The sequence below is a fragment of the Somniosus microcephalus genome, chromosome 4 (assembly GCF_052327205.1).
Source record: "Somniosus microcephalus isolate GS21.2 chromosome 4, FLI_Smic_1.0, whole genome shotgun sequence".
In the NCBI taxonomy this organism is placed as follows: domain Eukaryota; kingdom Metazoa; phylum Chordata; class Chondrichthyes; order Squaliformes; family Somniosidae; genus Somniosus; species Somniosus microcephalus.
In genome coordinates this window covers 149,437,601-149,461,502 of record NC_140990.1, presented here as the reverse complement: position 1 = coordinate 149,461,502, position 23,902 = coordinate 149,437,601, and positions in this window count along the sequence as shown.

The following is a 23,902-nucleotide window of genomic DNA, read 5'->3' as shown; positions in this document are numbered from 1 at the left end:
CTGTGGGAGACAGCAGAACCAGGTCATCCGCATAGAACAGGGACTTCACTTCTCCATCCAGGAGACGGAGACCTGGTGACTCGCTTTGCTCCAGCATGTCTGCTAATTCATTTATGTATATGTTGAACAGGGTCGGGCTCAAATTTCAGCCCTGCTGGACGCCTCTTCTCTGGGTGAAGAAATCGGTGCGTTTGTCTCCAATTTTGACCCCGCATTTGTTTTTCAGATACATTGATTTAATAAGGTCATAGACTTTGCCCCCTATTCCACACTGAAGAAGTTTATAATAGAGCCCTTCGTGCCATATAGAGTCAAAGGCTTTCTTGAGGTCGATGAAACAGGCGAATATTTTCCCATTTTTTGTTTGGTGTTTATGTTTTTCAATGAGGGTGTGAAGGGTATAGATATGGTCGGCGGTGCGGTGTTTTGGAAGAAAGCCGATTTGGTTTTTTCTGAGGATATTATGTTTGTTAAGAAAATCAAGTAATCTACTATTTAGAATACTGCAGAATAACTTCCCTAGACAACTGTTGACACAGATGCCGCGGTAGTTATTTGGGTCTGATTTGTTTCCACTTTTATATATGGGGGAGATTAGTCCTTGGCACCAGATATCGGGAAAACAGCCTGAGCGTAATATGATGTTGAATAGTTTGAATATCGCACCCTGCATCTCCATATTGCTGAACTTTAGCATTTCATTTTTGATGTTGTCTGGGCCACAGGCTTTCTTTAGGTGGAGAGATTTTGTTTTTGTGGCCAGTTCTTTCCATGTGATTGGGGAGTCTAGAGGGTTTTGGTTGTCTTTAATTGTTGCTTCTAATGTGTGGAGTTTTTCTGTGACCTGATGTTGACTTGGGTTTGTTTTGTTTATTGGGATGTCTTTGTAGAGGTTTTCAAAATGTGTTCTCCAGATGTCGCCATCTTGGATTGGTAATGCTTGCAATTGTGTTGTACTCAGGTTATTCCACATTTCCCAGAATTGTTTTGGATTGGTGGAGTTTTCAATTTCTTCGAGTATTTTGTGGGTATAGTTTTGTGTTTTGTTCCTAATGGTGTGTTTATATCTTTTGAGGGTTTCATTGTATCTAGTACGTAGGTCCGGATTGTTTGGTTGCCGATGCTTTTGGTTTGATATTTTTCTCAGGTCTTTTCTGGCATTTTTGCATTCGTGGTCAAACCATTTCATATTTTTATTTTGTCTTTTGTGACGCTTCCTCTTCTGTTTCACGAGGTCGGCTTTTACAGCTGCCTCATGGAAGATCATATTTATATCCTCTATGGCCGTGTTTACACCATCTCTGGTGATCTCATATAGATTTTCTTTAAATTTTGAAATTTTACTTGTGAGATCAGGTGAATTTAGTGCTGTGATGAATTTATCTCCACTGTCTGGGGCCCATCTGTATGTCTGGTTTATTTTATGTAGCTTACTGTGTTCCTTTTTTGTGTCTGTAGTTTGGGCAGAAAGTTTAAGGTACACATTTATTTGGTTATGGTCTGAGAGGGGGGATTGCTGCCTGACAGTGAATGCGTTGATATCGCAGGGGTCCAGGTCAGTGATTGTATAGTCCACCACACTAGACCCAAGAGTTGAGGAGTATGTGAGTCTCCCTTGGGAGTCCCCTCTGAACCTACCATTAACTATGTACAGGCCTAAGGCTCGGCAGAGTTGCACTACCTCCCTACCGCTTTTATTTATTTCACGATCAAGGTTGTTCCGATTTGCGATGGCTGGTGTGACATCTAAAGAGGTCTGGCCAAACACATGGTTGTTTCCCTGTGGGTCTATGAAGTCAGGTTCACAACCGGTCCTTGCATTTAGGTCCCCACATATTATCACCTTTCCTTGGGCCTGGAAATGGCTGATTTCCATGTGGAGAGTATCAAATAACTCCTCTTCGAAATATGGCGAATCTATTGGAGGTACGTAGATCGCACATAAGTAAACATCTTTTTTTGCTATTCCTATATTTTTATCTAGTTTTAGCCATACGTGTGATTTCCCCTGTTTTACCGGTGAGATGTGTTTGTCCAGTTCTCCCTTATACCACACCAATATTCCCCCGGAGGTTCTGCCCTTGTGTGTTTTAGTGTTCTTTACTGAGGGCACAATGATTTCATGGTACATTGGAGGACAGTGGGTCGGCATGTCCTTTTGGCACCATGTTTCTGTTAACACAATTATATCAATGTCTTTTATAGCTTTTAGGAATTCAGGGTCTATACTCTTCATCCCAAAAGTTGAGGAGCGGAGGCCCTGGATATTCCAGCAGCTTATGTGGAAAGAACGCATTTATATAGTTCAATAAAACGAAATAAAATGGACCTATTTTGTGGGATGAGTGTGGAAACACTATTTTCTATAATGCTAAGTGATGATTTAGTATAAATTTCATGAGGCATGCACATATATCTATCTAATAATAGTAATAATACTGATAAGATAACAATAATGATAATGATAAATAACAATATTAATAATTTCTCCGGCTTTCTATCAGGCTGTTCAGCATCGTCATGATCTTTCTCAGTTCTTGGTCTACAGTCTGTGGTCTAGAGGGGGGTCTTGGGTCAGGTATAAAAGCACGGTTCTGTTGTTGGTTTTGTAAAGGGGGGTGGGGGACATTGGTGGTCCTGTTTGGGCTCCCAATGGTAGAGGGGGTGGGAGGGCTGCGTCTTTTGGCAGTGTTTATGAGGTTTCTTGCGAAGACCCACATCCGCTGTTTGAGTAGATGTATTTCGTCATAGAGGTCCCTTGTGTTGATGTTTGGATGATGGGCCAGGGAGACGTTGGGGAGGACAGAACATCTCGTGTCGATCTCCCTGTTGGTGTTGTGGATTATATAGGCTGGGGTGTCCTTTCTGGGCAGTAGTGTGGAGATCACGATCCACGCCTCGGTGAATTCCCTGCTGGCCTTTTCTGCCATCCTGCTCACCGCCCAAGCCGTGCCTTCCTGTAGGGTGCGTAGGTCGTTCGTGCCTGTGTGGATCACAATCCATTTGGGGCTTCCAAGGGATTCTTTGTTCAGGATCTTCATTGCTTGGCCTGTGTTACTGCACCATTTTTTCAGGACTTGATGGTCTGGGAACAGCCTCTGGGGGTCCAGAAACTTTCCGTTGGAGTCGGTCAGCAGGACCGCCTGAGGGGCTGGTTTTTCAGACTGGGTAGCAGTAGTCTGGGTAGGACTCGCCTGGTGGCTGGTTGTTGGCTGGGTTTCTGGGATATGTTGTGTGGCAGGAGCGGGGTTTGGGGCTTTCGGTGTGTCATCGTTTGGGGGGGTATCTGTCGGTTTTTGTGTTCCTGTGTGTGAGGACTGGGTAGCAGTAGTCTGGGCATGACTCGACTGAGGGCTGGTTGGAGCGGGGTTTGTGGCTTTCTGGGTATCTTCGTGTGGGGTGGCATCCGCCGGGTTCTGTGTCTTTGTGTGTGTTGTTTTTGTGTCCTCAGGTTTTTGGACCTTAAGAGGTTTGTGTTGCCTGCTGAGCCTTTCTACGGTCTCCTTCGTTTTGTTTTGTTGAGTACGGAGTTCTTTGATCTCATTTCTTTGCTCCTCTATGGTCTTTCTCATCTTGTGGATGGTGGACTCGTGTTCCGTTTTTAGCTGTTTGAATTCCTCCTTCAAATTCTTGGCCAGTGTTTCTCTGTATTCGTTGAAATCAAGTTCTAGTTTGGCCAGATTCTCTTTCATCATTTTGTTTTCGTTGAGAGGTGTGGGGGTGGTGGAGATGTACAGGGAGGTGTTTTCCTCTGCTGGTCTCTCTTCTTCTTCCTCCACTTGGCTCTCATCATCCTCTGTTCAACTTTCTTTTGCTTCCTGTCCATTGGTCCTCTTTGTGTCTGCCTTAGTTTTCAACTGGGGGAATTCCTTTTCGAAGGTGTCCAGATTTTCCACATTCCCCTGTATCATGATCTTTCTATTTTTGTTGTAGTAGCTTATGGTTAGCAGGGGGTCATCTTTATCTAGGTTTCCATCTTTACATATTTTCAGTCTGCCTCCACTGCCAATACCTTCACTGGAGACGTATGTGTAGTATTTTTGTAAAGTCTCCTTCCAGGAGGTGACGTATTCGGTGTAGAATATGAGGTTGTTCTTCAGCTTAGTCCCTTTGTGTGTGGTATAGTCAACGTAGAGGATTTCTGGGTTATTTTTTAGTGTTGTGTACTTGTATTTTTCCTTTGCTTTATTTTTTGTGCATTGCTCAGGATATAACATTTCCCTGCTCATTGTAGTCGTTTGTTTTTTGTCTCAGATAGATAACTTTTTTTTTCTCTTTTTTGTGTCGTGTTCCACCTTAGCCCACTTTTAGGTCCAAAATTGGGAGTTTTTCAGGGGTTCATCTTTGATATAGCTGCTCTTAAATGTTTATCTTTCTATTTTTCTCACAGGCTCTTGGTTCGGGTAGTTTATCGTTTCTCTCGGGTTTCTATTCCTTTTCCTCGCGGGTTTGTTGTTCTTTTTTCAGGTTTTATTTTTTTTTTTTTCGAGCTAAATTTAAATAAAATTAAACTTTTTCCGAACTAACTTTAACTAAAATGAAACTTAGGTAGAGTTAGGTAAAACTTATTTCTCCGGCTTTTTCTCTCCAGCTGGTGTTTCCTCTCCTCTCTCTCTCTCACGCTCTCTCGCTCCGTCTCTCTCTCTCTAGGTGCAGTTACCTCTCTTTGCTCCTTTTCTCCTTTCAGCCGTTTCCCTTCATTCAAATTTCGCGCTCTCAGCTCTCAGCTCCCAACGCTCTCTCCGGGCTTCTGCCCTGGCCCCAGCCTCTCGGCTCGGCTGTGCTGTCCCGGCCCGGTGTTTGTCCGAGTTTCTCCGACCCCGGAGTTTCTCGGGTTTCAGGCCCCGGGCTTGCTCGCTCTCCAGGCCCGACCCGATCCGGCACCCCTACCTCTCCACTCGCCTCTTTGACTGGCTCGGGCCGCTCCTCCCGGTCTGGGTCTACTCCTGTTGCTGCTCGCTCTCCTTCTCTCCGGTGCCTCGCTCGGCCCGGTTCCTCGGGCCTTTCTCCGGCTTCAGGCTCCGTGTCCGGTTGCTGCTCGGGCTCTGCTCTCTCTCTTTCTCTCTTTCTGTCTCTTTCTCTCTGTCTCTCTCTGTTTGTCTCTCTCTTTCTGTCTCTCTCTCTGTTTCTCTCTCTCTGTCTCTTTCTTTCTGTCTCTCTCTTTCTGTCTCACTCTCTAACAGAATTTTGATCTCCAAGTCTCTCTCTCTCTCTCTCTCTGTCTCTCACACTCACAGTCTCTCTCAGTTCAGTTCAGTTCAGTTCAAATGCTTTATTGGCATGAAAGTTTAAAGAGAACCATATTGCCAAAGCTTACATAGCAAAAAGGTACAGTTTTCCAACACTCCCAATCTCTCCCTCTCTCTCACTCCCAGTCTCTCTCTCTCTCTCACACTCCCAGTCTCTCTCTCTCTCACACTCCCAATCTCTCTCTCTCACACTCCCAATCTCTCTCTCTCTCTCACTCCCAGTCTCTCTCTCTCTCTCACACTCTCAGTCTCTCTCTCTCTCTCTCACTCCCAATCACTTTCTCTCTCACATTCCCAATCTCTCTCTCTCTCACACTCCCAATCTCTCGCTCTCACACTCCCAATCGCTCTCTCTCTCACACTCCCAACCTCTCTCTCTCTCACACTCCCAATCTCTCTCTCTGTGACACTCCCAATCTCTCTCTCACACTCCCAATCTCTCTCTCTCACACTCCCAACCACTCTCTCTCTCACTCCCAATCTCTCTCTCTCTCACACTCCCAATCTCTCTCTCACACTCCCAATCTCTCTCTCTCACACTCCCAGTCTTTCTCTCTCTCACACTCCCAATCTCTCTCTCTCACACGACCAATCTCTCTCTCACACTCCCAATCTCTCTCTCTCTCACAGTCCCAATCTCTCTCTCTCACACACCCAATCTCACTCTCTCTCACACTCACAATCTCTCTCTCTAACACTCCCATCTCTCTCTCTCTCTCTCTCCCAGTATCTCTGTCTCACACTCCCAATCTCTCTCTCACTCCCATTCTCTCTCTCTCTCACACTCCCAAATTCTCTCTCTCACTCCCAGTCTCTCTCTCTCACACACTCCCAGTCTCTCTCTCTCACACTCCCAGTCTCTCTCTCACACTCCCAATCTCTCCCTCTCTCTCACTCCCAGTCTCTCTCTCTCTCTCACACTCCCAGTCTCTCTCTCTCTCACACTCCCAATCTCTCTCTCTCACACTCCCAATCTCTCTCTCTCTCTCACTCCCAGTCTCTCTCTCTCTCTCACACTCTCAGTCTCTCTCTCTCTCGCACTCCCAATCTCTCTCTCTCTCACACTCCTAATCTCTCTCTCTCTCTCTCACTCCCAGTCTCTCTCTCTCACACTCCCAATCTCTCTCTCTCTCACACTCCCAATCTCTCTCTCACACTGCCAAACTCTCTCTCTCACACTCCCACTCTCTCTCTCTCTCTCACTCCCAGTCTCTCTCTCTCTCTCACACTCCCAGTCTCTCTCTCTCACACTCCCAATCTCTCTCTCTCTCACACTCCTATTCTCTCTCTCTCTCTCTCACTCCCAGTCTCTCTCTCTCACACTCCCAATCTCTCTCTCTCTCACTCTCCCGATCTCTCTCTCTCTCACACTCCCAGTCTCTGTCTCTCACACTCTCAATCTCTCTCTCTCTCTTACACTCTCAATCTCTCTCTCTCTCTCACACTACCAATCACTTTCTCTCTCACACTCCCAATCTCTCTCTCTCTCACACTCCCAATCTCTCTCTCTCACACTCCCAATCTCTCTCTCTCTCACACTCCCAATCTCTCTCTCTCTCACACTCCCAACCTCTCTCTCTCTCACACTCCCAATCTTCCTCTCTCTCACTCCCAGTCTCTCTCTCTCACGCACTCCCAATCTCTCTCTCTCACACTCCCAATCTCTCTCTCTCTCACACTCCCAATCTCTCTCTCTCACACTCCCAATCTCTCACTCTCTCACACTCCCAATCTCTCTCTCTCACACTCCCAGTTTCTCTCTCTCACACTCCCAGTCTCTCTCACTCTCACACTCCCAATCTCTCTCACTCTCACACTCCCAGTCTCTCTCACTCTCTCACTCCCAATCTCTCTCTCTCGCACACTCCCAATTTCTCTCTCACACTCCCAATCTCTCTCTGTCTCACACTCCCAATCTCTCTCTCTCTCACACTCCCAGTCTCTCTCTCTCTCTCTCACGCTCCCAGTCTCTCTCTCTCTCACGCAGCCAGTCTCTCTCTCTCTCTCTCTCCCTCACACACTCCCACTCGCTCTCTCCTACTCTCTTATGCTCTTTACCCGCTGTCCACTTGATGGCTGCGTCTAGCGGGCGCCTATCCCTTAATAGGTCAGATATCCAATGTTTTGTGAGGTTGACTTTTCCAAAAACATAATCTGCTATTCTTTCATCCATCACATTTTGTTTATTCAGACCTTGATCTAACACACTACTTTCCTGCTGCCAAAGTCCTGCCGTGGGCGCCATTTCTGTAGGGGGTTTCTCTTGCTCGTTCTGGTCTCCTGCCAGGCTTCGTGCAATAATTACCCTTGAGTGGTTCGACCCACTCCCCCTACGGTTCTAGACCTTGGACTTAGGTGCAGAGAACAGTAGTGCAGAGAAAGGACTCAATAGACCAGGTTGAATAGCACGAAATGGATGCTTTTGTTTTTAAACAGTTTGAAGCATTACAAAATACATGTCATAGGCACAGATTAAAGTAACTACAATCCTGCACAAATTTATGAACTTGACTCTATGGAAATGGGGAACACACGGCACATCGAAAAAGGGAAAACACATTACGATTACCCTTAACTCCCTCCCCTATACCTAAACTAAGTTTTGACCTGGGGAACTTGGGATCATGCACACCACTCTCAAAATCGCGAAAAAGGGGGGTTCGCTGCCTTTTGGCACCGCTTTCCATCATCACGTGGATTTGGAAACTTCTGGCGCAGTCGATATTCTCTCTCTCTCTCTCTCTCTCTCGAGGCGGTGGGGTAGACACAGCCTCGATGAGCGCTCATCAAGGTTGAAGATCAGCTACAGGCTGTTGAAGAGCTGCATGCAAATGGGAAAATCTGAAGGTCTCTGGCCGAATGGTATGCCGAGGACTTTTCTCGCTCACGCCTTTCTCGGTGGCTTTCCAGAGGGTTTCTTCTCCTTCGGCCTGGGTCGTCGATGATCTCCCGACCCCAGTACCAGGGCCACCCTCGTCATCTTCTCGTCGTGGCCGAGCCTTGTCCGGCTGAACACCGACCACGTTGTCTTTTCACCGAAATTGTCCGTCCGAAGCGTCTTTAAAAAGACGAAGCGTCTTCATCGATTCCAAATCTACCGAGGTGGAAGAGGCGCCGATTCCGGCACCGTCCGTCCTTCGTTCGTCCGTTCGTTCCTTGTAGAAGAAGCTGTTGAAGAAGTCGTCCAAGAAGTGGAAGTAGAAGTAACTTAGATGGACTTTCAATCCATAGTTATACTCTTTTGGGACAGTCTTATCTCCCGCCAAATCATAGTCCTGTCTTTGTATTAATTTTGGCGGGCAGAAATCTCTGCAGGGGCGCTTTGTCTTGTAACAGGAGCCGGTGATAACTTAACTGGCCTTCCTGGCCGATAATGTCTTTTAATGTCTTTTACATTGTCATCGCGACTCGGTACGCATATTGATCGTTCCGGAGATTTTCCTTGATGGCTGTTAAACAGTTTCTCCTTTGTACAATAAATGGGTATAAGTGTTTTTACATTGTCCGCCCATATCTTGATGGGCCCCATCCTGCACTTAGAATCCATTGAATATGTATGCTGTTTCCCTGAGTTTCGGTTCCCAGATACTGGCTTTCGCGGGCTTACTGTCTTCAATCCACAAGCCTGTCTGGCTTGCAGTAACAGAAATAAAATGGTCCAGAAAACTGATCACGAGGCCCGTCGGCCATTTTGTTTGCCCTTTTATCAAAGGTTTTTCTGTGCAAGCTTACTTTGGTCAATAAACAGTCTTATTTTCTCCGGTTTTCTTGCGTGATTATTGTTGAAAATTTCGAAACTTACAACATCTTCACAATAATTGTAGCCGTCCTGAACTGGATCTCTCCACACTGAATGTAACCCTGCTGACCTGGACATGTCCTCACTGAATGTAACTGCGCTGAACTGGAACTGTCCACTCTGAATATAACATTGCTTAACTGGACCTGACCACACTGACTGCAATTCTGCAGAACAGGTCCTCTCCAAACTTATTGTAACTGTGCTGAAATGGACCTGTCCAAACTGAATGTATCTGTGCTGAACTTAACCTGTCCACACTGAATGTAACTGTGCTGAAATGGACATGTCCACGCTGAATGTAACTGTGCTGTGCTGGTCTTGTCAACACTGAATGTAACTGTGCTGAACTGGACATGTACACAATGAATGTAACTTTGCTGAACTGGAACTGACCACACTGACTGCAACTCTTCTGAACAGGTCAAATCCACACTTAATGTAACTGTGCTGAAATGGACCTTTCCAAACTGAATGTAACTGTGGTTAACTGGACCTGTCTACACTGAATGCAACTGTGCTGAAATGGATATGTCCAATCTGATAGCAAATGTGCAGTACTGGACCTGTCTACTCTGAATGTAACCATGCTGAAATTTACCTCTCCATGCTGAATGTTACTGTGCTGAACTGGACCTGTCCACACTGAATGTGTCTATGCTCAACTGGACATGTTCACCCTGAATGTAACTGAGCTGCTTTGGACCTGTCCACACTGAATGTATCTGTGCAGAACTGGACCTCTCTACACTGAATGTAATGGTGCTGAACTGTACCTGGCCAAAATGAATGTAACTGTGCTGAACTACACATGTCCACACTGAATGTAACTGTGCTGAACTGGACCTCTCCAGACTGAAGTGGTTAGCACTGTTGCCTCACAGCGCCAGGGACCCGGGTTCGAATCCGGCCTCGGGTGACTGTCTGTGTGGAGTTTGCACATTCTCCCCGTGTTTGCGACGGTTTCCTCCGGGTGCACCGGTTTCCTCCCACAGTCCAAAGATGTGCGGGTTAGGTTGATTAGCTATGATAAATTAACCCTTAGTGCTAGGGGGATTAAATACGTGGGGTTACGGGGATAGGGTGGGATATGTGTTGGTGTCGGGGTTACGTGGATCGGGTGGGATATGTGTCGTTGCAGGCTCGATGGGCCGAAATGTCCTCTATCTGCACTGTGGGGTTTCTGTGATTTCTGTGATTTCTGTGAATGTATCGGTGCTGAAGCGAACATGTCCATACTGAAAGAAACTGTGCTGAACTGGATCTGTCCACACTGAATGTAAATGTGCTGACCTGGACATGTCCATATTGAATGTAACAGTGCTGAAGTCTACCTGTCCACACTGAATGTAACTGTTCTGTATTGGACATGTCCACATTGAATGTAACTCTGCTGAATTGGAACTGTGCACATTGAATGTTAAAATAATGAACTGGACCTGTCCACACAGAATGCAACTCTGCTGAGATGCACCTGACCAAACTGAGAGTAACTGTGCTTAGCTGGACCTCTCCACACTAAATGTAGCTTTGCTGAACAAAACCTGACGACACTGAATGTAACTGTGCTGAACTGGACATGTCCACAATAAATGTAACCGTGCAGAGCTGGAACTGTCCAGTCTGAATGTTACTATGCTGAACTGGACCAGTCTACTCTGAAAGTAAATGTGCAGAACTGCACATGTCCACACTGAATGTAAATGTGCTGAACTGGTCTTGTCCACACTGAATGTAACTGTGATGAACTGGACCTGACCACACTGGCTGCAACTCTGCTGAACTGGTCCTCTCCACACTTAATGTAACTCTGCTGAAACGGACCTGGCCACACTGAGAGTAACTGTGCTGAACTGCACCTCTGCACACTAAATGTAACTGTGCTGAACTGGACCTGTCCACACTGAATGTAACTCTGCTGAACTGGACATGTAAAAACTGAATGTAACCGTGCTGAATTGGACCTGTCCAATCTGAATGTTACTATGCTTAACTGGACCTGTCCACACTGAATGTAACTGTGCTTAGCTGCACCTGTCCAAACTGATTGTAACTGTGCTGAACTGGAGCTATCACACTTTATGAAACTGTGCTGAACTGGACATATCCAACGGAAATAGCCGTGCTGAAATGGACCTGTCCCCAATTAATGTAACTGCGCTGAACTGGAACTGTCCATTCTGCGTGTAACAATGCTGAAATTGACCTGTCAACACTGAAAGTAACTGTGCTGAACTGGACATATCCTCAGTGAACGTAACTGTGCTGAACTGGACCTGTCCTCACTTAATGTAACTGTGCTGATATGGACCTGTCCACACTGACTGCAACTGTGATGAACTGGACCTCTACACACTAAATGTAACTGTGCTGAAATGGAACTGTCCAGACTGAATATAACTTTGCTGAACTGGACATGTCAACACAGAATGTAAGCGTGCTGAACTGTACCTGACCACACTGAATGTAACTGTGCTGAACTGGACCTGTCCACACTGAATGTAACTGGGCTGAACTCGACCTGTCCAAACTGAATATGACTGTGCTGAACAGGACCTGTCCACACTGAATCTAACTGTGCTAAACTGGACATGTCCACAATTAGAGCAACTGTGCAGAACTGGACATCTACACAGTGAATGTAACTGTGCTGAACTGAACATCTTCACAATGATTGTAACGGTGCTGAACTGGATCTCTCCACACTGAATGTAACTGTGCTGACCTGAACATGTCCTCACTGAATGTAACTGCGCTGAACTGGACTTGCCCACACTGAATATAACTTTGCTGAACAGGACCTGACCGCACTGACTGCAACTCTGCTGACCATGTCCTCTCCACCCTTATTGTAACTGAGCTGAATGGGCCTGTCCAAACTGAATGTATCTGTGCTGAACTAGACCTGTCCAGACCGAATGTAACTTTGCTGAAATGGACATGTCCACACAGTATGTAACTGTGCTGTACTGGACATCTCAACGCTGAATGTAACTGTGCTGAACTGGACATGCCCACACTGAATGTAACTTTGCTGAACTGGACCTGACCACACTGACTGCAACTCTGCTGAACAGGTCCTCTCCACACTTAATGTAACTGTGCTGAAATGGACCTGTCCAAATTGAATGCAATTGTGCTTAACAGGACCTGTCCACACTGAATTCAACTGTGCTGAAATGGACATGTCCACACTGAATGCAACTGTTCTGTACTGGACCTGTCTAATCTGAATGTAACCGTGCTGAACTGTACCTCTCCACACTGAATGTTACTGTGCTGAACTGGACCTGTCCACACTGAATGTAACTGTGCTGAACTGGACATGTTCACACTGAATGTAACCGTGCAGTACTGGACCTGTCCAGTCTGAATGTTTCTATGCTGACCTGGTCCAGTCTACTCTGAAAGTAACTATGCAGAACTGCACATGTCCACACTGAATGTAAATGTGCTGAACTGGTCTTGTCCACACTGAATGTAACTGTGATGAACTCGACCTGTGCACAAATAATATAACATTGCTGAACTGGACATGTGCACACTGAATGTAATTGCACTGAACTGGACCTGTGCACACTGAATGTAACAGTGCTGAATTGGACATGTCCACACTGAATGTAACTGTGCTGAACTGGAACTGTCCACACTGAAAGTAACTGTGCTGAACTGGACCTGTCATCACTGACTGTGACTGTGCTGTACTGGACTTATCCACACTGATTGTAAATATACTGAACTGGACATGTCCACCCTAAATATAACAATGCTGAACTGGACCTGACGTCACTGAATGTAACAGTGCTGATCTGGAACTGTCCACACAGAATGTATCTCTGCTGAACTGGTCCTGCCCACACTGAATGTAACTGTGCTGAACTGGACAAATACACACTGAATGAAACCGTGCTGTAATTGACCTGTCACCACTGAAATTAAATTTGCTGAACTGGAAATCTCCACGCTGAATTTAACTGTGCTGAAGTGGAATTGTCCAATATTAATGCAACTGTGCTGAACTGGACATGTCCACACTGAATGTAAATTTGCTGAAATGATCATCTCCACACTGAATGTAAGTCTGATGAACTGGAACTGTCCACACTGAATTTAACTTTGCTGAACTGGACATGTCCTCAGTGAACGTAACTGTGCTAAACTGGACCTGTCCTCACTGAATGTAACTGTGCTGATATGGACCTGTCCACACTGACTGCAACTGTGATGAACTGGACCTCTACACACTAAATGTAACTGTGCTGAAATGGAACTGTCCAGACTGAATATAACTTTTCTGAACTGGACTTGTCAACACTGAATGTAACTGTGCTGAACTGGTCCTGTCCACACTGAATGTAACTGGGCTGAACTCGACCTGTCCAAACTGAATATGACTGTGCTGAGCAGGACCTGTCCACATTGAATCTAACTGTGCTAAACTGGACATGTCCACAATTAGAGCAACTGTGCAGAACTGGACATCACCACAGTGAATGTAACTGTGCTGAACTGGACATCTTCACAATGATTGTAACGGTGCTGAACTGGATCTCTCCACACTGAATGTAACTGTGATGACTTGGACATGTCCTCACTGAATGTAACTCTGCTGTATTGGAACTGTGCACACTGAATGTTAATGTGCTGAACTGGACCTGTCCACACTGAATGCAACTGTGCTGAAATCGACCTGACCAAACTGAGAGTAACTGTACTTAGCTGGACCTCTCCAAACTAAATGTAACTTTGCTGAACTGGATCTGTCCACACAGAATGTAACCGTGCAGAGCTGGTCCCGTTACTATGCTGACCTGGACCAGTCTACTCTGAAAGTAACTGTGCAGAACTGCACATGTCCACACTGAATGTAAATGTGCTGACCTGGACATGTACTCACTGAATGTAACTGCGCTGAACTGGACTTGTCCACACTGAATGTACCTTTGCTGAACTGGACTGACCACACTGACTGCAACTCTGCTGAACAGTTTCGCTCCACACTTATTGTAACTGTGCTGAAATGGACCTGTCCAAACTGAATGTATCTGTGCTGAACTAGACCTGTCCACACTGAATGTAACAATGCTGAACTGGAAATGTCCACACTGAATGTAAATTTGCTGAAATGGACCTGACCACAGTGACTGCAACTCTGCTGAACAGGTCCTCTCCACACTTCATGTAATTGTGCTGAGATGGACCTGAACACACTGAGATTAACTGTGCTGAAATGGACCTCTCCACACTAAATGTAACTGTGCTGAACTGGACATATCCACACTGAATGTAAATGTACTGAACTGGTCCTGACCACACTGAATGTAACTCTGCTGAACTGGACCTGTGCACAACTAATGTAACATTGCTGAACTGGACATGTGCACACTGAATGTAATTTTGCTGAACTTGACCCATCCACACTGAATGCAACAGTGCTGACCTGGACCTATCCAAACTGAATGTAACTGTGCTGAACTGGACTTGTCCACACTGAATGTCCCTGTGTTGAACTGGATCTGTCCACACTGAATGTAATTGGGCTGAAGTGGATGTGTCCATATTGAATGTAACTGTGCTGAACTCTACCTGTCCACATTGAATGTAACTGTGCTCTACTGGTCATGTCCTCACTGAATGTAACTGTGCTGTACTGGACATGTCCACACTGAATGTAACATTGCTGAACTGGAAGTGTCCACACTGAAAGTAACTGTGCTGAGATGGACCTGACCACACTGCGAGTAACTTTGCTGAACTGGACCGCTCCACACTAAATGTAACTGTGCTGAACTGGACCTCTCCACACTGAATGTATCTGTGCTAATCTGGACATGTACACACTGAATGTAACCTTGCTGAACTGGACATGTCCAATCTGAATGTTACTTTGCTGAACTGGACCTGTCCAATCTGACTGTGTCTGTGCTGCACTGGATATATCCACACCGAATGTAAATGTACTGAATGAGTCCACACCACACTGAATATAACTGGGCTGAACTGGACCTGTGCACAATTATTGGAATTGTGCTGAACTGGACATGTCCACAATTAGAGGAACTGTGCAGAACTGGAAATCTCCACAGTGAATGTAACTGTGCTGAACTGGACATCTTTACAATGATTGTAACGGTGCTGAACTGGATCTCTCCACACTGAATGTAACTGCGCTGACTTGGACATGTCATCAATGAATGTAACTCTGCAGAATTGGAACAGTGCACACTGAATGTTAATGTGCTGAACTGGACCTCTCCAAACTAAATGTAACTGTGCTGAACTGGACCTGTCCACACTGAATGTAACCGTACAGAGCTGGACCCGTTGCTATGCTGACCTGGACCAGTCTTCTCTGAAAGTAACTGTGCAGAACTGCACATGTCTACACTGAATGTAAATATGCTGAACTGGTCTTGTCCACACTGAATGTAACGGTGATGAACTGGACCTGTCCAGTCTGAATGTTACTATGCTGAACTGGACTAGTCTACTCTGAACGTAACTGTGCAGAACTGGACATGTCCACACTGAATGTAAATGTGCTGAACTGGTCTTGTCCACACTGAATGTAACTGTGATGAACTGGAACTGTGCACAATTAATATAACATTGCTAAACTGGACATGTGCACACTGAATGTAATTGCACTGAACTGGACCTGTGCAGACTGAATGTAACAGTGCTGAACTGGGCATGTCCACACTGAATCTAACTGTGCTAAACTTGACATGTCCACAATTAGAGCAAATGTGCAGAACTGGACATCTCCACAGTGAATTTAACTCTGCTGAACTGGACATCTTCACGATGATTGTAACGGTGCTGAGCTGGATCTCTCCTCACTGAATGTAACTGTGCTGACCTGGACATGTCCTCACTGAATGTAACTGCGCTGAACTGGACTTGACCACACTGAATATAACTTTGCTGAACTTGACCTGACCGCACTGACTGCAACTCTGCTGAACAGGTCCTCTCCACACTTATTGTAACTTTGCTGAAATGCACCTGTCCAAACTGAATGTATCTGTGTTGAACTAGACCTGTCCAGACTGAATGTAACTTTGCTGAAATGGGCATGTCCACACTGAATGCAACTGTGCTGTACTGGACGTGTCAATGCTGAATGTAACTGTGCTGAACTGGACATGCCCACACTGAATGTAACTTTGCTGAACTGGACCTGACCACACTGACTGCAACTCTGCTGAACTGGTCCTCTCCACAAATAATGTAACTGTGCTGAAATGGACCTGTACAAATTGAATGCAAATGTGCTTAACTGGACCTTTCCACACTGAATTCAACTGCTGAAATGGACATGTCCACACTGAATGCAACTGTTCTGTACTGGACCTGTCTAATCTGAATGTAACTGTGCTGAACTGTACCTCTCCACACTGAATGTTACTGTGCCGAACTGGACCTGTCCACACGGAATGTAACTGCGCTCAACTGGACATGTTCACACTGAATGTAACCATGCTGATTTGGACCTGTCCACACTGAATGTTTCTGTGCAGAACTGGACCTTTCTATTCTGTATGTAACCGTGCTGAAATGTACCTGGCCACAATGAATGTAACTGTGCTGAACTGCACATGTCCACACTGAATGTAACTGAGCTAAACTGGACCTGTCCAGACTGAATGTATCTGTGCTGAAATGGACATGTCCACACTGAATGTAACTTTTCTGTACTGGACAGGTCCACACTGAATGTTACTCTGCTGGATTGGAAATCTACACACTGAATGTTAATGTGTTGAACTGGACCTGTCGACACTGAATGCAACTGTGATGAGATGGACCTGACCACACTGAGAGTAAATTTGATTAGCTGGACCTCTCTACACTAAATGTAACTGTGCTGTACTGGACCTGTACACACTGAATGTAACTGTGCTGAACTGGACATGTCCACACTTAATGTAACCGTGCAGAACTGGACTTGTCCAGTCTGAATGTTACTATGCTGACCTGGTCCATTGTACTCTGAAAGTAATTGTGCAGAACTGCACATGTCCACACTGAATGTTAATGTGCTGAGCTGGTCTTGTCCACACTGAATGTAACTGTGAACTGGACCTGTGCACAATTAATGTAACATTGCTGAACTGGACATGTGCACACTGAATGTAATTGCATTGAACTGGACCTGTGCATGCTGACTGTAACAGTGCTGAACTTGACATGTCCACACTGAATGTAACTGTGCTGAACTGGAACTGTCCACACTGAAAGTAACAGTGCTGAACAGGACCGGTCATCACTGACTGTGACTGTGCTGTACTAGAATTGCCGCACTGAATGTAAATGTACTGAACTGGACATGTCCACCCTAAATATAACAGTGCTGAACTGGACCTGACCTCACTGAATGTACCTGTGCTGCACTGAAACGATCCACACAGAATGTATCTCTGCTGAACTGGACCTGTCCACACTGAATGTAACTGTGCTGAACTGCACAAATACACACTGAATGAAACCGTGCTGTAATTGACCTGTCACCACTGAAATTAAATTTGCTGAACTGGCCTTGTCCATGCTGAATTTACCCGTGCTGTACTGGAATTGTCCACAATTAATGCAACTGTGTTGAACTGGACATGTCCACACTGAATGTAAATTTGCTGAACTAGACATCTCCACGCTGAATGTAACTCTGATGTACTGGAACTGTCCACACTGGAAGTAACTTTGCTGAACTGGACATGTCCTCAGTGAAAGTAACAGTGCTGAACTGGACCTGTCCAGTCTGAATGTAACTGTGCTGATATGGACCTGTCCACACTGACTGCAACTGTGATCAACTGGACATCTACACACTAAATGTAACTGTGCTGAACTGGAACTGTCCACACTGAAAATAACTTTGCATAACTTGACATGGCAACACTGAATGTAAGCCTGCTGAACTGTACCTGACCACACTGAATGTAACTGTGCTTAGCTGCACCTGTCCAAACTGATTGTAACTGTGCTGAACTGGAGCTATCACACTTTATGAAACTGTGCTGAACTGGACATATCCAACGGAAATAGTCGTGCTGAAATGGACCTGTCCCCAATTAATGTAACTGTGCTGAACTGGAACTGTCCATTCTGCGTGTAACAATGCTGAAATTGACCTGTCAACACTGAATGTAACTGTGATGAACTGGACCTCTACACACTAAATGTAACTGTGCTGAACTGGAACTGTCCACACTGAAAATAACTTTGCATAACTTGACATGGCAACACAGAATGTAAGCCTGCTGAACTGTACCTGACCACACTGAATGTAACTGTGCTGAACTGGACCTGTCCACACTGAATGTAATTGTGCTGAACTCGACCACCCAAACTGAATATGACTGTGCTGAACAGGACCTGTCCACACTGAATGTAAATGTGCTAAACTGGACATGTCCACAATTAGAGCAACTGTGCAGAACTGGACATCTCCACGGAATGTAACTGTGGTGAACTGGACAGCTTCACAATGACTGTAACGGTGCTGAACTGGATCTCTCCACACTGAATGTAACTGCGCTGAACTGGACTTGTCCTCACTGAATGTAACTGTGCTGAACTGCACCTGACCGCACTGACTGCAACACTGCTGAACAGGTCCTCACGACACTTATTGTAACTGTGCTGAAATGGATCTGTCCAAACTGAATGTGTCTGTGCTGAACTACACCTGTCCACTCTGAATGTAACTGTGCTAAAATGGACATCTCCACACTGAATGTAACTGTGCTGTACTGGACATGTCAACACTGACTGCAACTCTGCTGAACATGACCTCTCCACACTTAATGTAACTGTGCTGAAATTGACCTGACCACACTGAGAGTAACTGTGCTGAACTGGACCTCTGCAAACTAAATGTAACTGTGCTGAACTTGACCTGTCCACACTGAATGTAACAGTGCAGAACTGGACATGTCCACACTGAATGTAATTGTGCTAAACTGGACATGTCCACAATTAGAGCAACTGTGCAGAACTCGACATCTCCACAGTGAATGTAACTGTGCTGAACTGGACGTCTTCACAATGATTGTAACGGTGCTGAACTGGTTCTCTCCACACTGAATGTAACTGTGCTGAACTGGACTTGTCCACACTGAATATAACTTTGCTGAACTGGACCTGACCGCACTGACTGCAACCCTGCTGAACAGGTCCTCTCCACACTTATTGTAACTGTGCTGAAATGGACCTGTCCACACTGAATGTAACTCTGCTGAACTGGACATGTACAAACTGAATGTAACCGTGCTGAACTGGACCTGTCCAATCTGAATGTTATTATGCTGAACTGGACCTGTCCATTCTGAATGTATCTGTGCTGAACTGGACATGTCCACACTGAATGTAAATGTACTGAACTGGTCCGGATCACACTGAATGTAACTCTGCTGAACTGGACCTGCGCACAATTAATGTAACATTGCTGAACTGGGCATGTGCACACTGACAGTAATTGCACTGAACTTGACCTATCCACACTGAATGTAACAGTGCTGAACTGGACTTGTGCACATTGAATGTACCTGTGCTGAACTGGATCTGTCCACACTGAATGTAACTGTGCTGAAGTGGACGTATCCATATTGATTGTACCTGTGCTGAACTCTACCTGTCCACACTGAATGTAACTGTGCTGCACTGGACATGTCCACTCTGAATGTACCTGTGCTGAATTCTACCTGTCCACACTGAACGTAGCTGTGCTCTACTGGACATGTCCACACTGAATGTAACCTGCTGCAATTGACCTATCACCACTGAAATTAACTTTGGTGAGCTGGACCTGTCCACACTGAATGTCAGTGTGCTGAACTGGACCGTTCCACACTTAATGAATCTTTGCTGAACAGGATATGTCCACACTGAATGTAACTGTGCTGAACTGGACCTGTCCACACTGAATGTAAATGTACTGAACTGGATATGTCCAGCCTGAATGTAACTGTGCTGAACTGGACCTGACCACGCTAACTGCACCTCTGCTGAACAGGTCCTCTCCACAATTAATGTAACTGTGCTGAAATGGACCTGTCCACACTGAATGCAACTGTGCTGAACTGGACATCTCCACACTGAATGTAACCGTGCTGAACTGTACCTGTCCATGCTGAATGTAAGTTTGCTGATCTGGTCCTGTCCACAATGAATGTAACTGTGCTTCTCTGGACCTGTCCACACTGAATGTAACAGTTCTTAGCTGGACCTGTCCAAGCTGAATGTAACTGTGCTGAACTGGACCTGTCCACATTGTATTTAACTGTGCTGAACTGGACATGTCCACACAGAATGCTACCTTGCTGAACTGGACCAGTCCACACTGAATGTAACACTACTTAACTGGACCTGCCCACAATGAATGTAACTGTGCTTAACTGAACATGTCAACACTGATTATCAACCATGCTGAGCTGGGCATGTCTATACTGAATGTAACTGTGCTGAACTGGACATGTCCACACTGAATGCAACCGTGCCGAACGGGACCTGTCCACAACGACTGTAACAGTGCTGAAAGTGACCTGTCCACAATGAATGTAACTGTGCTGAACTGGACCTGGCACACGGAATGTAACTGTGCTGAACTCGACCTGTCCAAACTGAATAAGACTATGCTGAACAGGACCTGTCCACACTGAATGTAACTGTGCTAAACTGGACATGTCCACAATTAGAGCAACTGTGCAGAACAGGACTTCTCCACACTGAATGTAACTGCGCTGAACTGGACATCTTCACAATGATCATAACGGTGCTGAATTGGATCTCTCCACACTGAATGCAACTGTGCTGACCTGGACTTGTCCACAATGAATGTAACTTTGCTGAACTGGACTGACCACACTGAATGCAATTCTGCTGAACAGGTCCTCTCCACACTTATTGTAAATGTGCTGAAATGGACCTGTCCAAACTGAATGTATCTGTGCTGAACTAGACCTGTCCACACTGAATGTAACTGTGCTGAAATGGACATATCAACACTGAATGTAACTGTGCTGTACTGGACATGTCAACACTGAATGTAACATTGCTGAATGGACATGTCCACACTGAATGTTACTATGCTGAAATGGACCTGACCACAGTGACTGCAACTCTGCTGAACAGGTCCTCTCCACACTTAATGGAATTGTGCTGAAATGGACCTGACCACACTGAATGTAACTGTGCTGAAATAGACCTGTCCACACTGAATGTAACTCTGCTGAACTGGACATGTACAAACTGAATGTAACCGTGCTGAAATGGACCTGTCCAATCTGAATGTTACTGTGCTAAACTGGAGCTGTCCACTCTGAATGTATCTGTGCTGAACTGGACATGTCCACACTTAAATTAAATATACTGAACTGGTCCTGACCACACTGAATGTAACTCTGCTGAACTGGACCTGTGCACAATTAATGTAACATTGCTGAACTGGGCATGTGCATACTGAATGTAATTGCGCTGAACTTGACCTATCCACACTGAATGTAACAGTGCTTACCTGGACATATCCATACTGAATGTAACTGTGCTGAACTGGACTTGTCCACACTGAATGTACCTGTGCTGAGCTGGATCAGTCCACACTGAATGTAACCATGCTGAAGTGGACGTGTCCATAGTGAATATACCTGTGCTGAACTCTACCTGTCCACACTGAATGTAACTCTGCTGTAATTGACATGTCCATACTGAATGTAACCGTGCTGCAATTGACCTATCACCACTGAAATTAACTTTGATGAGCTGGACCTGTCCACACTGAATGTATCTTTGCTGAACAGGATATGTCGACACTGAATGTAACTGTGCTGAACTGGACTTGTCCACACTGAATGTCAGTGTGCTGAACTGGACCTTTCCACACTGAATGTATCGTTGCTGAACAGGATATGACCACACTGAATGCAACTGTGCTGACCTGGACATGTCCTCACTGAAAGTAACTGCGCTGAACTGGACTTGTCCAGACTGAATGTAACTTTGCTGAACTGGACTGACCACACTGACTGCAACTCTGCTGAATAGGTCCTCTCCACACTTATTGTAACTGTGCTGAAATGGACCTGTCCCAACTGAATGTATCTGTGCTGAACTAGACCTAACCACACTGAATGTTACTGTGCTGAAATGGACATGTCCACACTGAAGGTAACTGTGCTGTACTGGACAAGTCAACACTAAATGTAACATTGCTGAACCTGACATGTCCACACAGAATGTAACTTTGCTGAAATGGGCCTGACCACAGTGACTGCAACTCTGCTGAACAGGCCCTCTCCACACTTAATGTAATTGTGCTGAAATGGATCTGACCACACTGAGAGAAACTGTGCTGAAATGGACCTCTCCACACTAAATGTAACTGTGCTGAACTGGACCTGTCCACACTGAATGTAACTCTGCTGAACTGGACGTGTACAAACTGAATGTAACCGTGCTGAACTGGACCTGTCCAATCTGAATGTTACTATGCTGAACTGGACCTGTCCACTCTGAATGTATCTGTGCTGAACTGGGCAGGTCCACACTGAATGTAAATGTACTGAACTGGTCCTGACCACACTGAATGTAACTCTGCTGAACTGGAACTGTGCACAATTAATGTAACATTGCTGAACTGGACATGTGCACACTGAATGTAATTGCGCTGAACTTGACCTATCCACAATGAATGTAACAGTGCTGACCTGTACATATCCATACTGAATGTAACTTTGCTGAACTGGACTTGTCCACACTGAATGTACCTGTGCTGAACTGTATCTGTCCACACTGAATGTTACTGTGCTGAAGTGGACCTGTCCATATTGAATGTACCTGTGCTGAACTCTACCTGTCCACACTGAATGTAACTGTGCTGTACTGGATATGTCCTCACTGAATGTAACCCTGCTGTACTGGACATGTCCACGCAGAATGTAACATTGCTGAACTGGAAGTGTCCACACTGAAATTAACTGACCGGAACTGGAATTGTCCACACTGACTGTAACTGTGCTGAGATGGACCTGACCACGCTGCGAGGAGCTTTGCAGAACTGGACTGCTCCACACTAAATGTAACTGTGCTGAACTGGACCTGACCACACTGAATGTATCTGTGCTAAGCTGGACATGTACACACTGAATGTAACCTTGCTGAACTGGACCTGTCCAATCTGAATGTTAATTACCTGAACTGGACCTGTCCAATCTGACTGTATCTGTGCTGAACTGGCTATGTCCACACTGAATGTAAATGTACTGAACTAGTCCTGACCACACTGAATATAACCGTGCTGCAATTGACCCATCACCACTGAAATTAAGTTTGCTGAACTGGATCTGTCCACACTGAATGTCAGTGTGCTGAACTGGATCTGTCCTCACTGAATGTATCTGTGCTGAACTGGACGTGACCACACTAAAGGTAACTTTGCTGACCTGGACCCTGCCTCACTTAATGAAACTGTGCTGAACTGGTCTTATCCACACTGAATTTAAAAGTGCTGAACTGTACCTGTCCACACTGTATATAACTGTGATGTACTGGACATGTCCTCACTGAAATTAACTCTGCTGAACTAGATCTCCCCACACTAAATGTAACCATGCTGAACTGGAGCTATCCAGTCCAAACATAACTTTGCAGATCTGGATATCTCCTCACTGAATGTAACTGTGCTGAACTGGACATTTCCACCCTGCATGTAACTGTGCTGAAATGGACCTGACAACACGAACTGCAACTCTGCTGAACAGGACCTCTCCACACTTTATGCAATTGTGCTAAAATGGACCTGCCCACACTGAATGTAACTGTGCTGAACTGGACATGTCCACACTGAATGTAACCC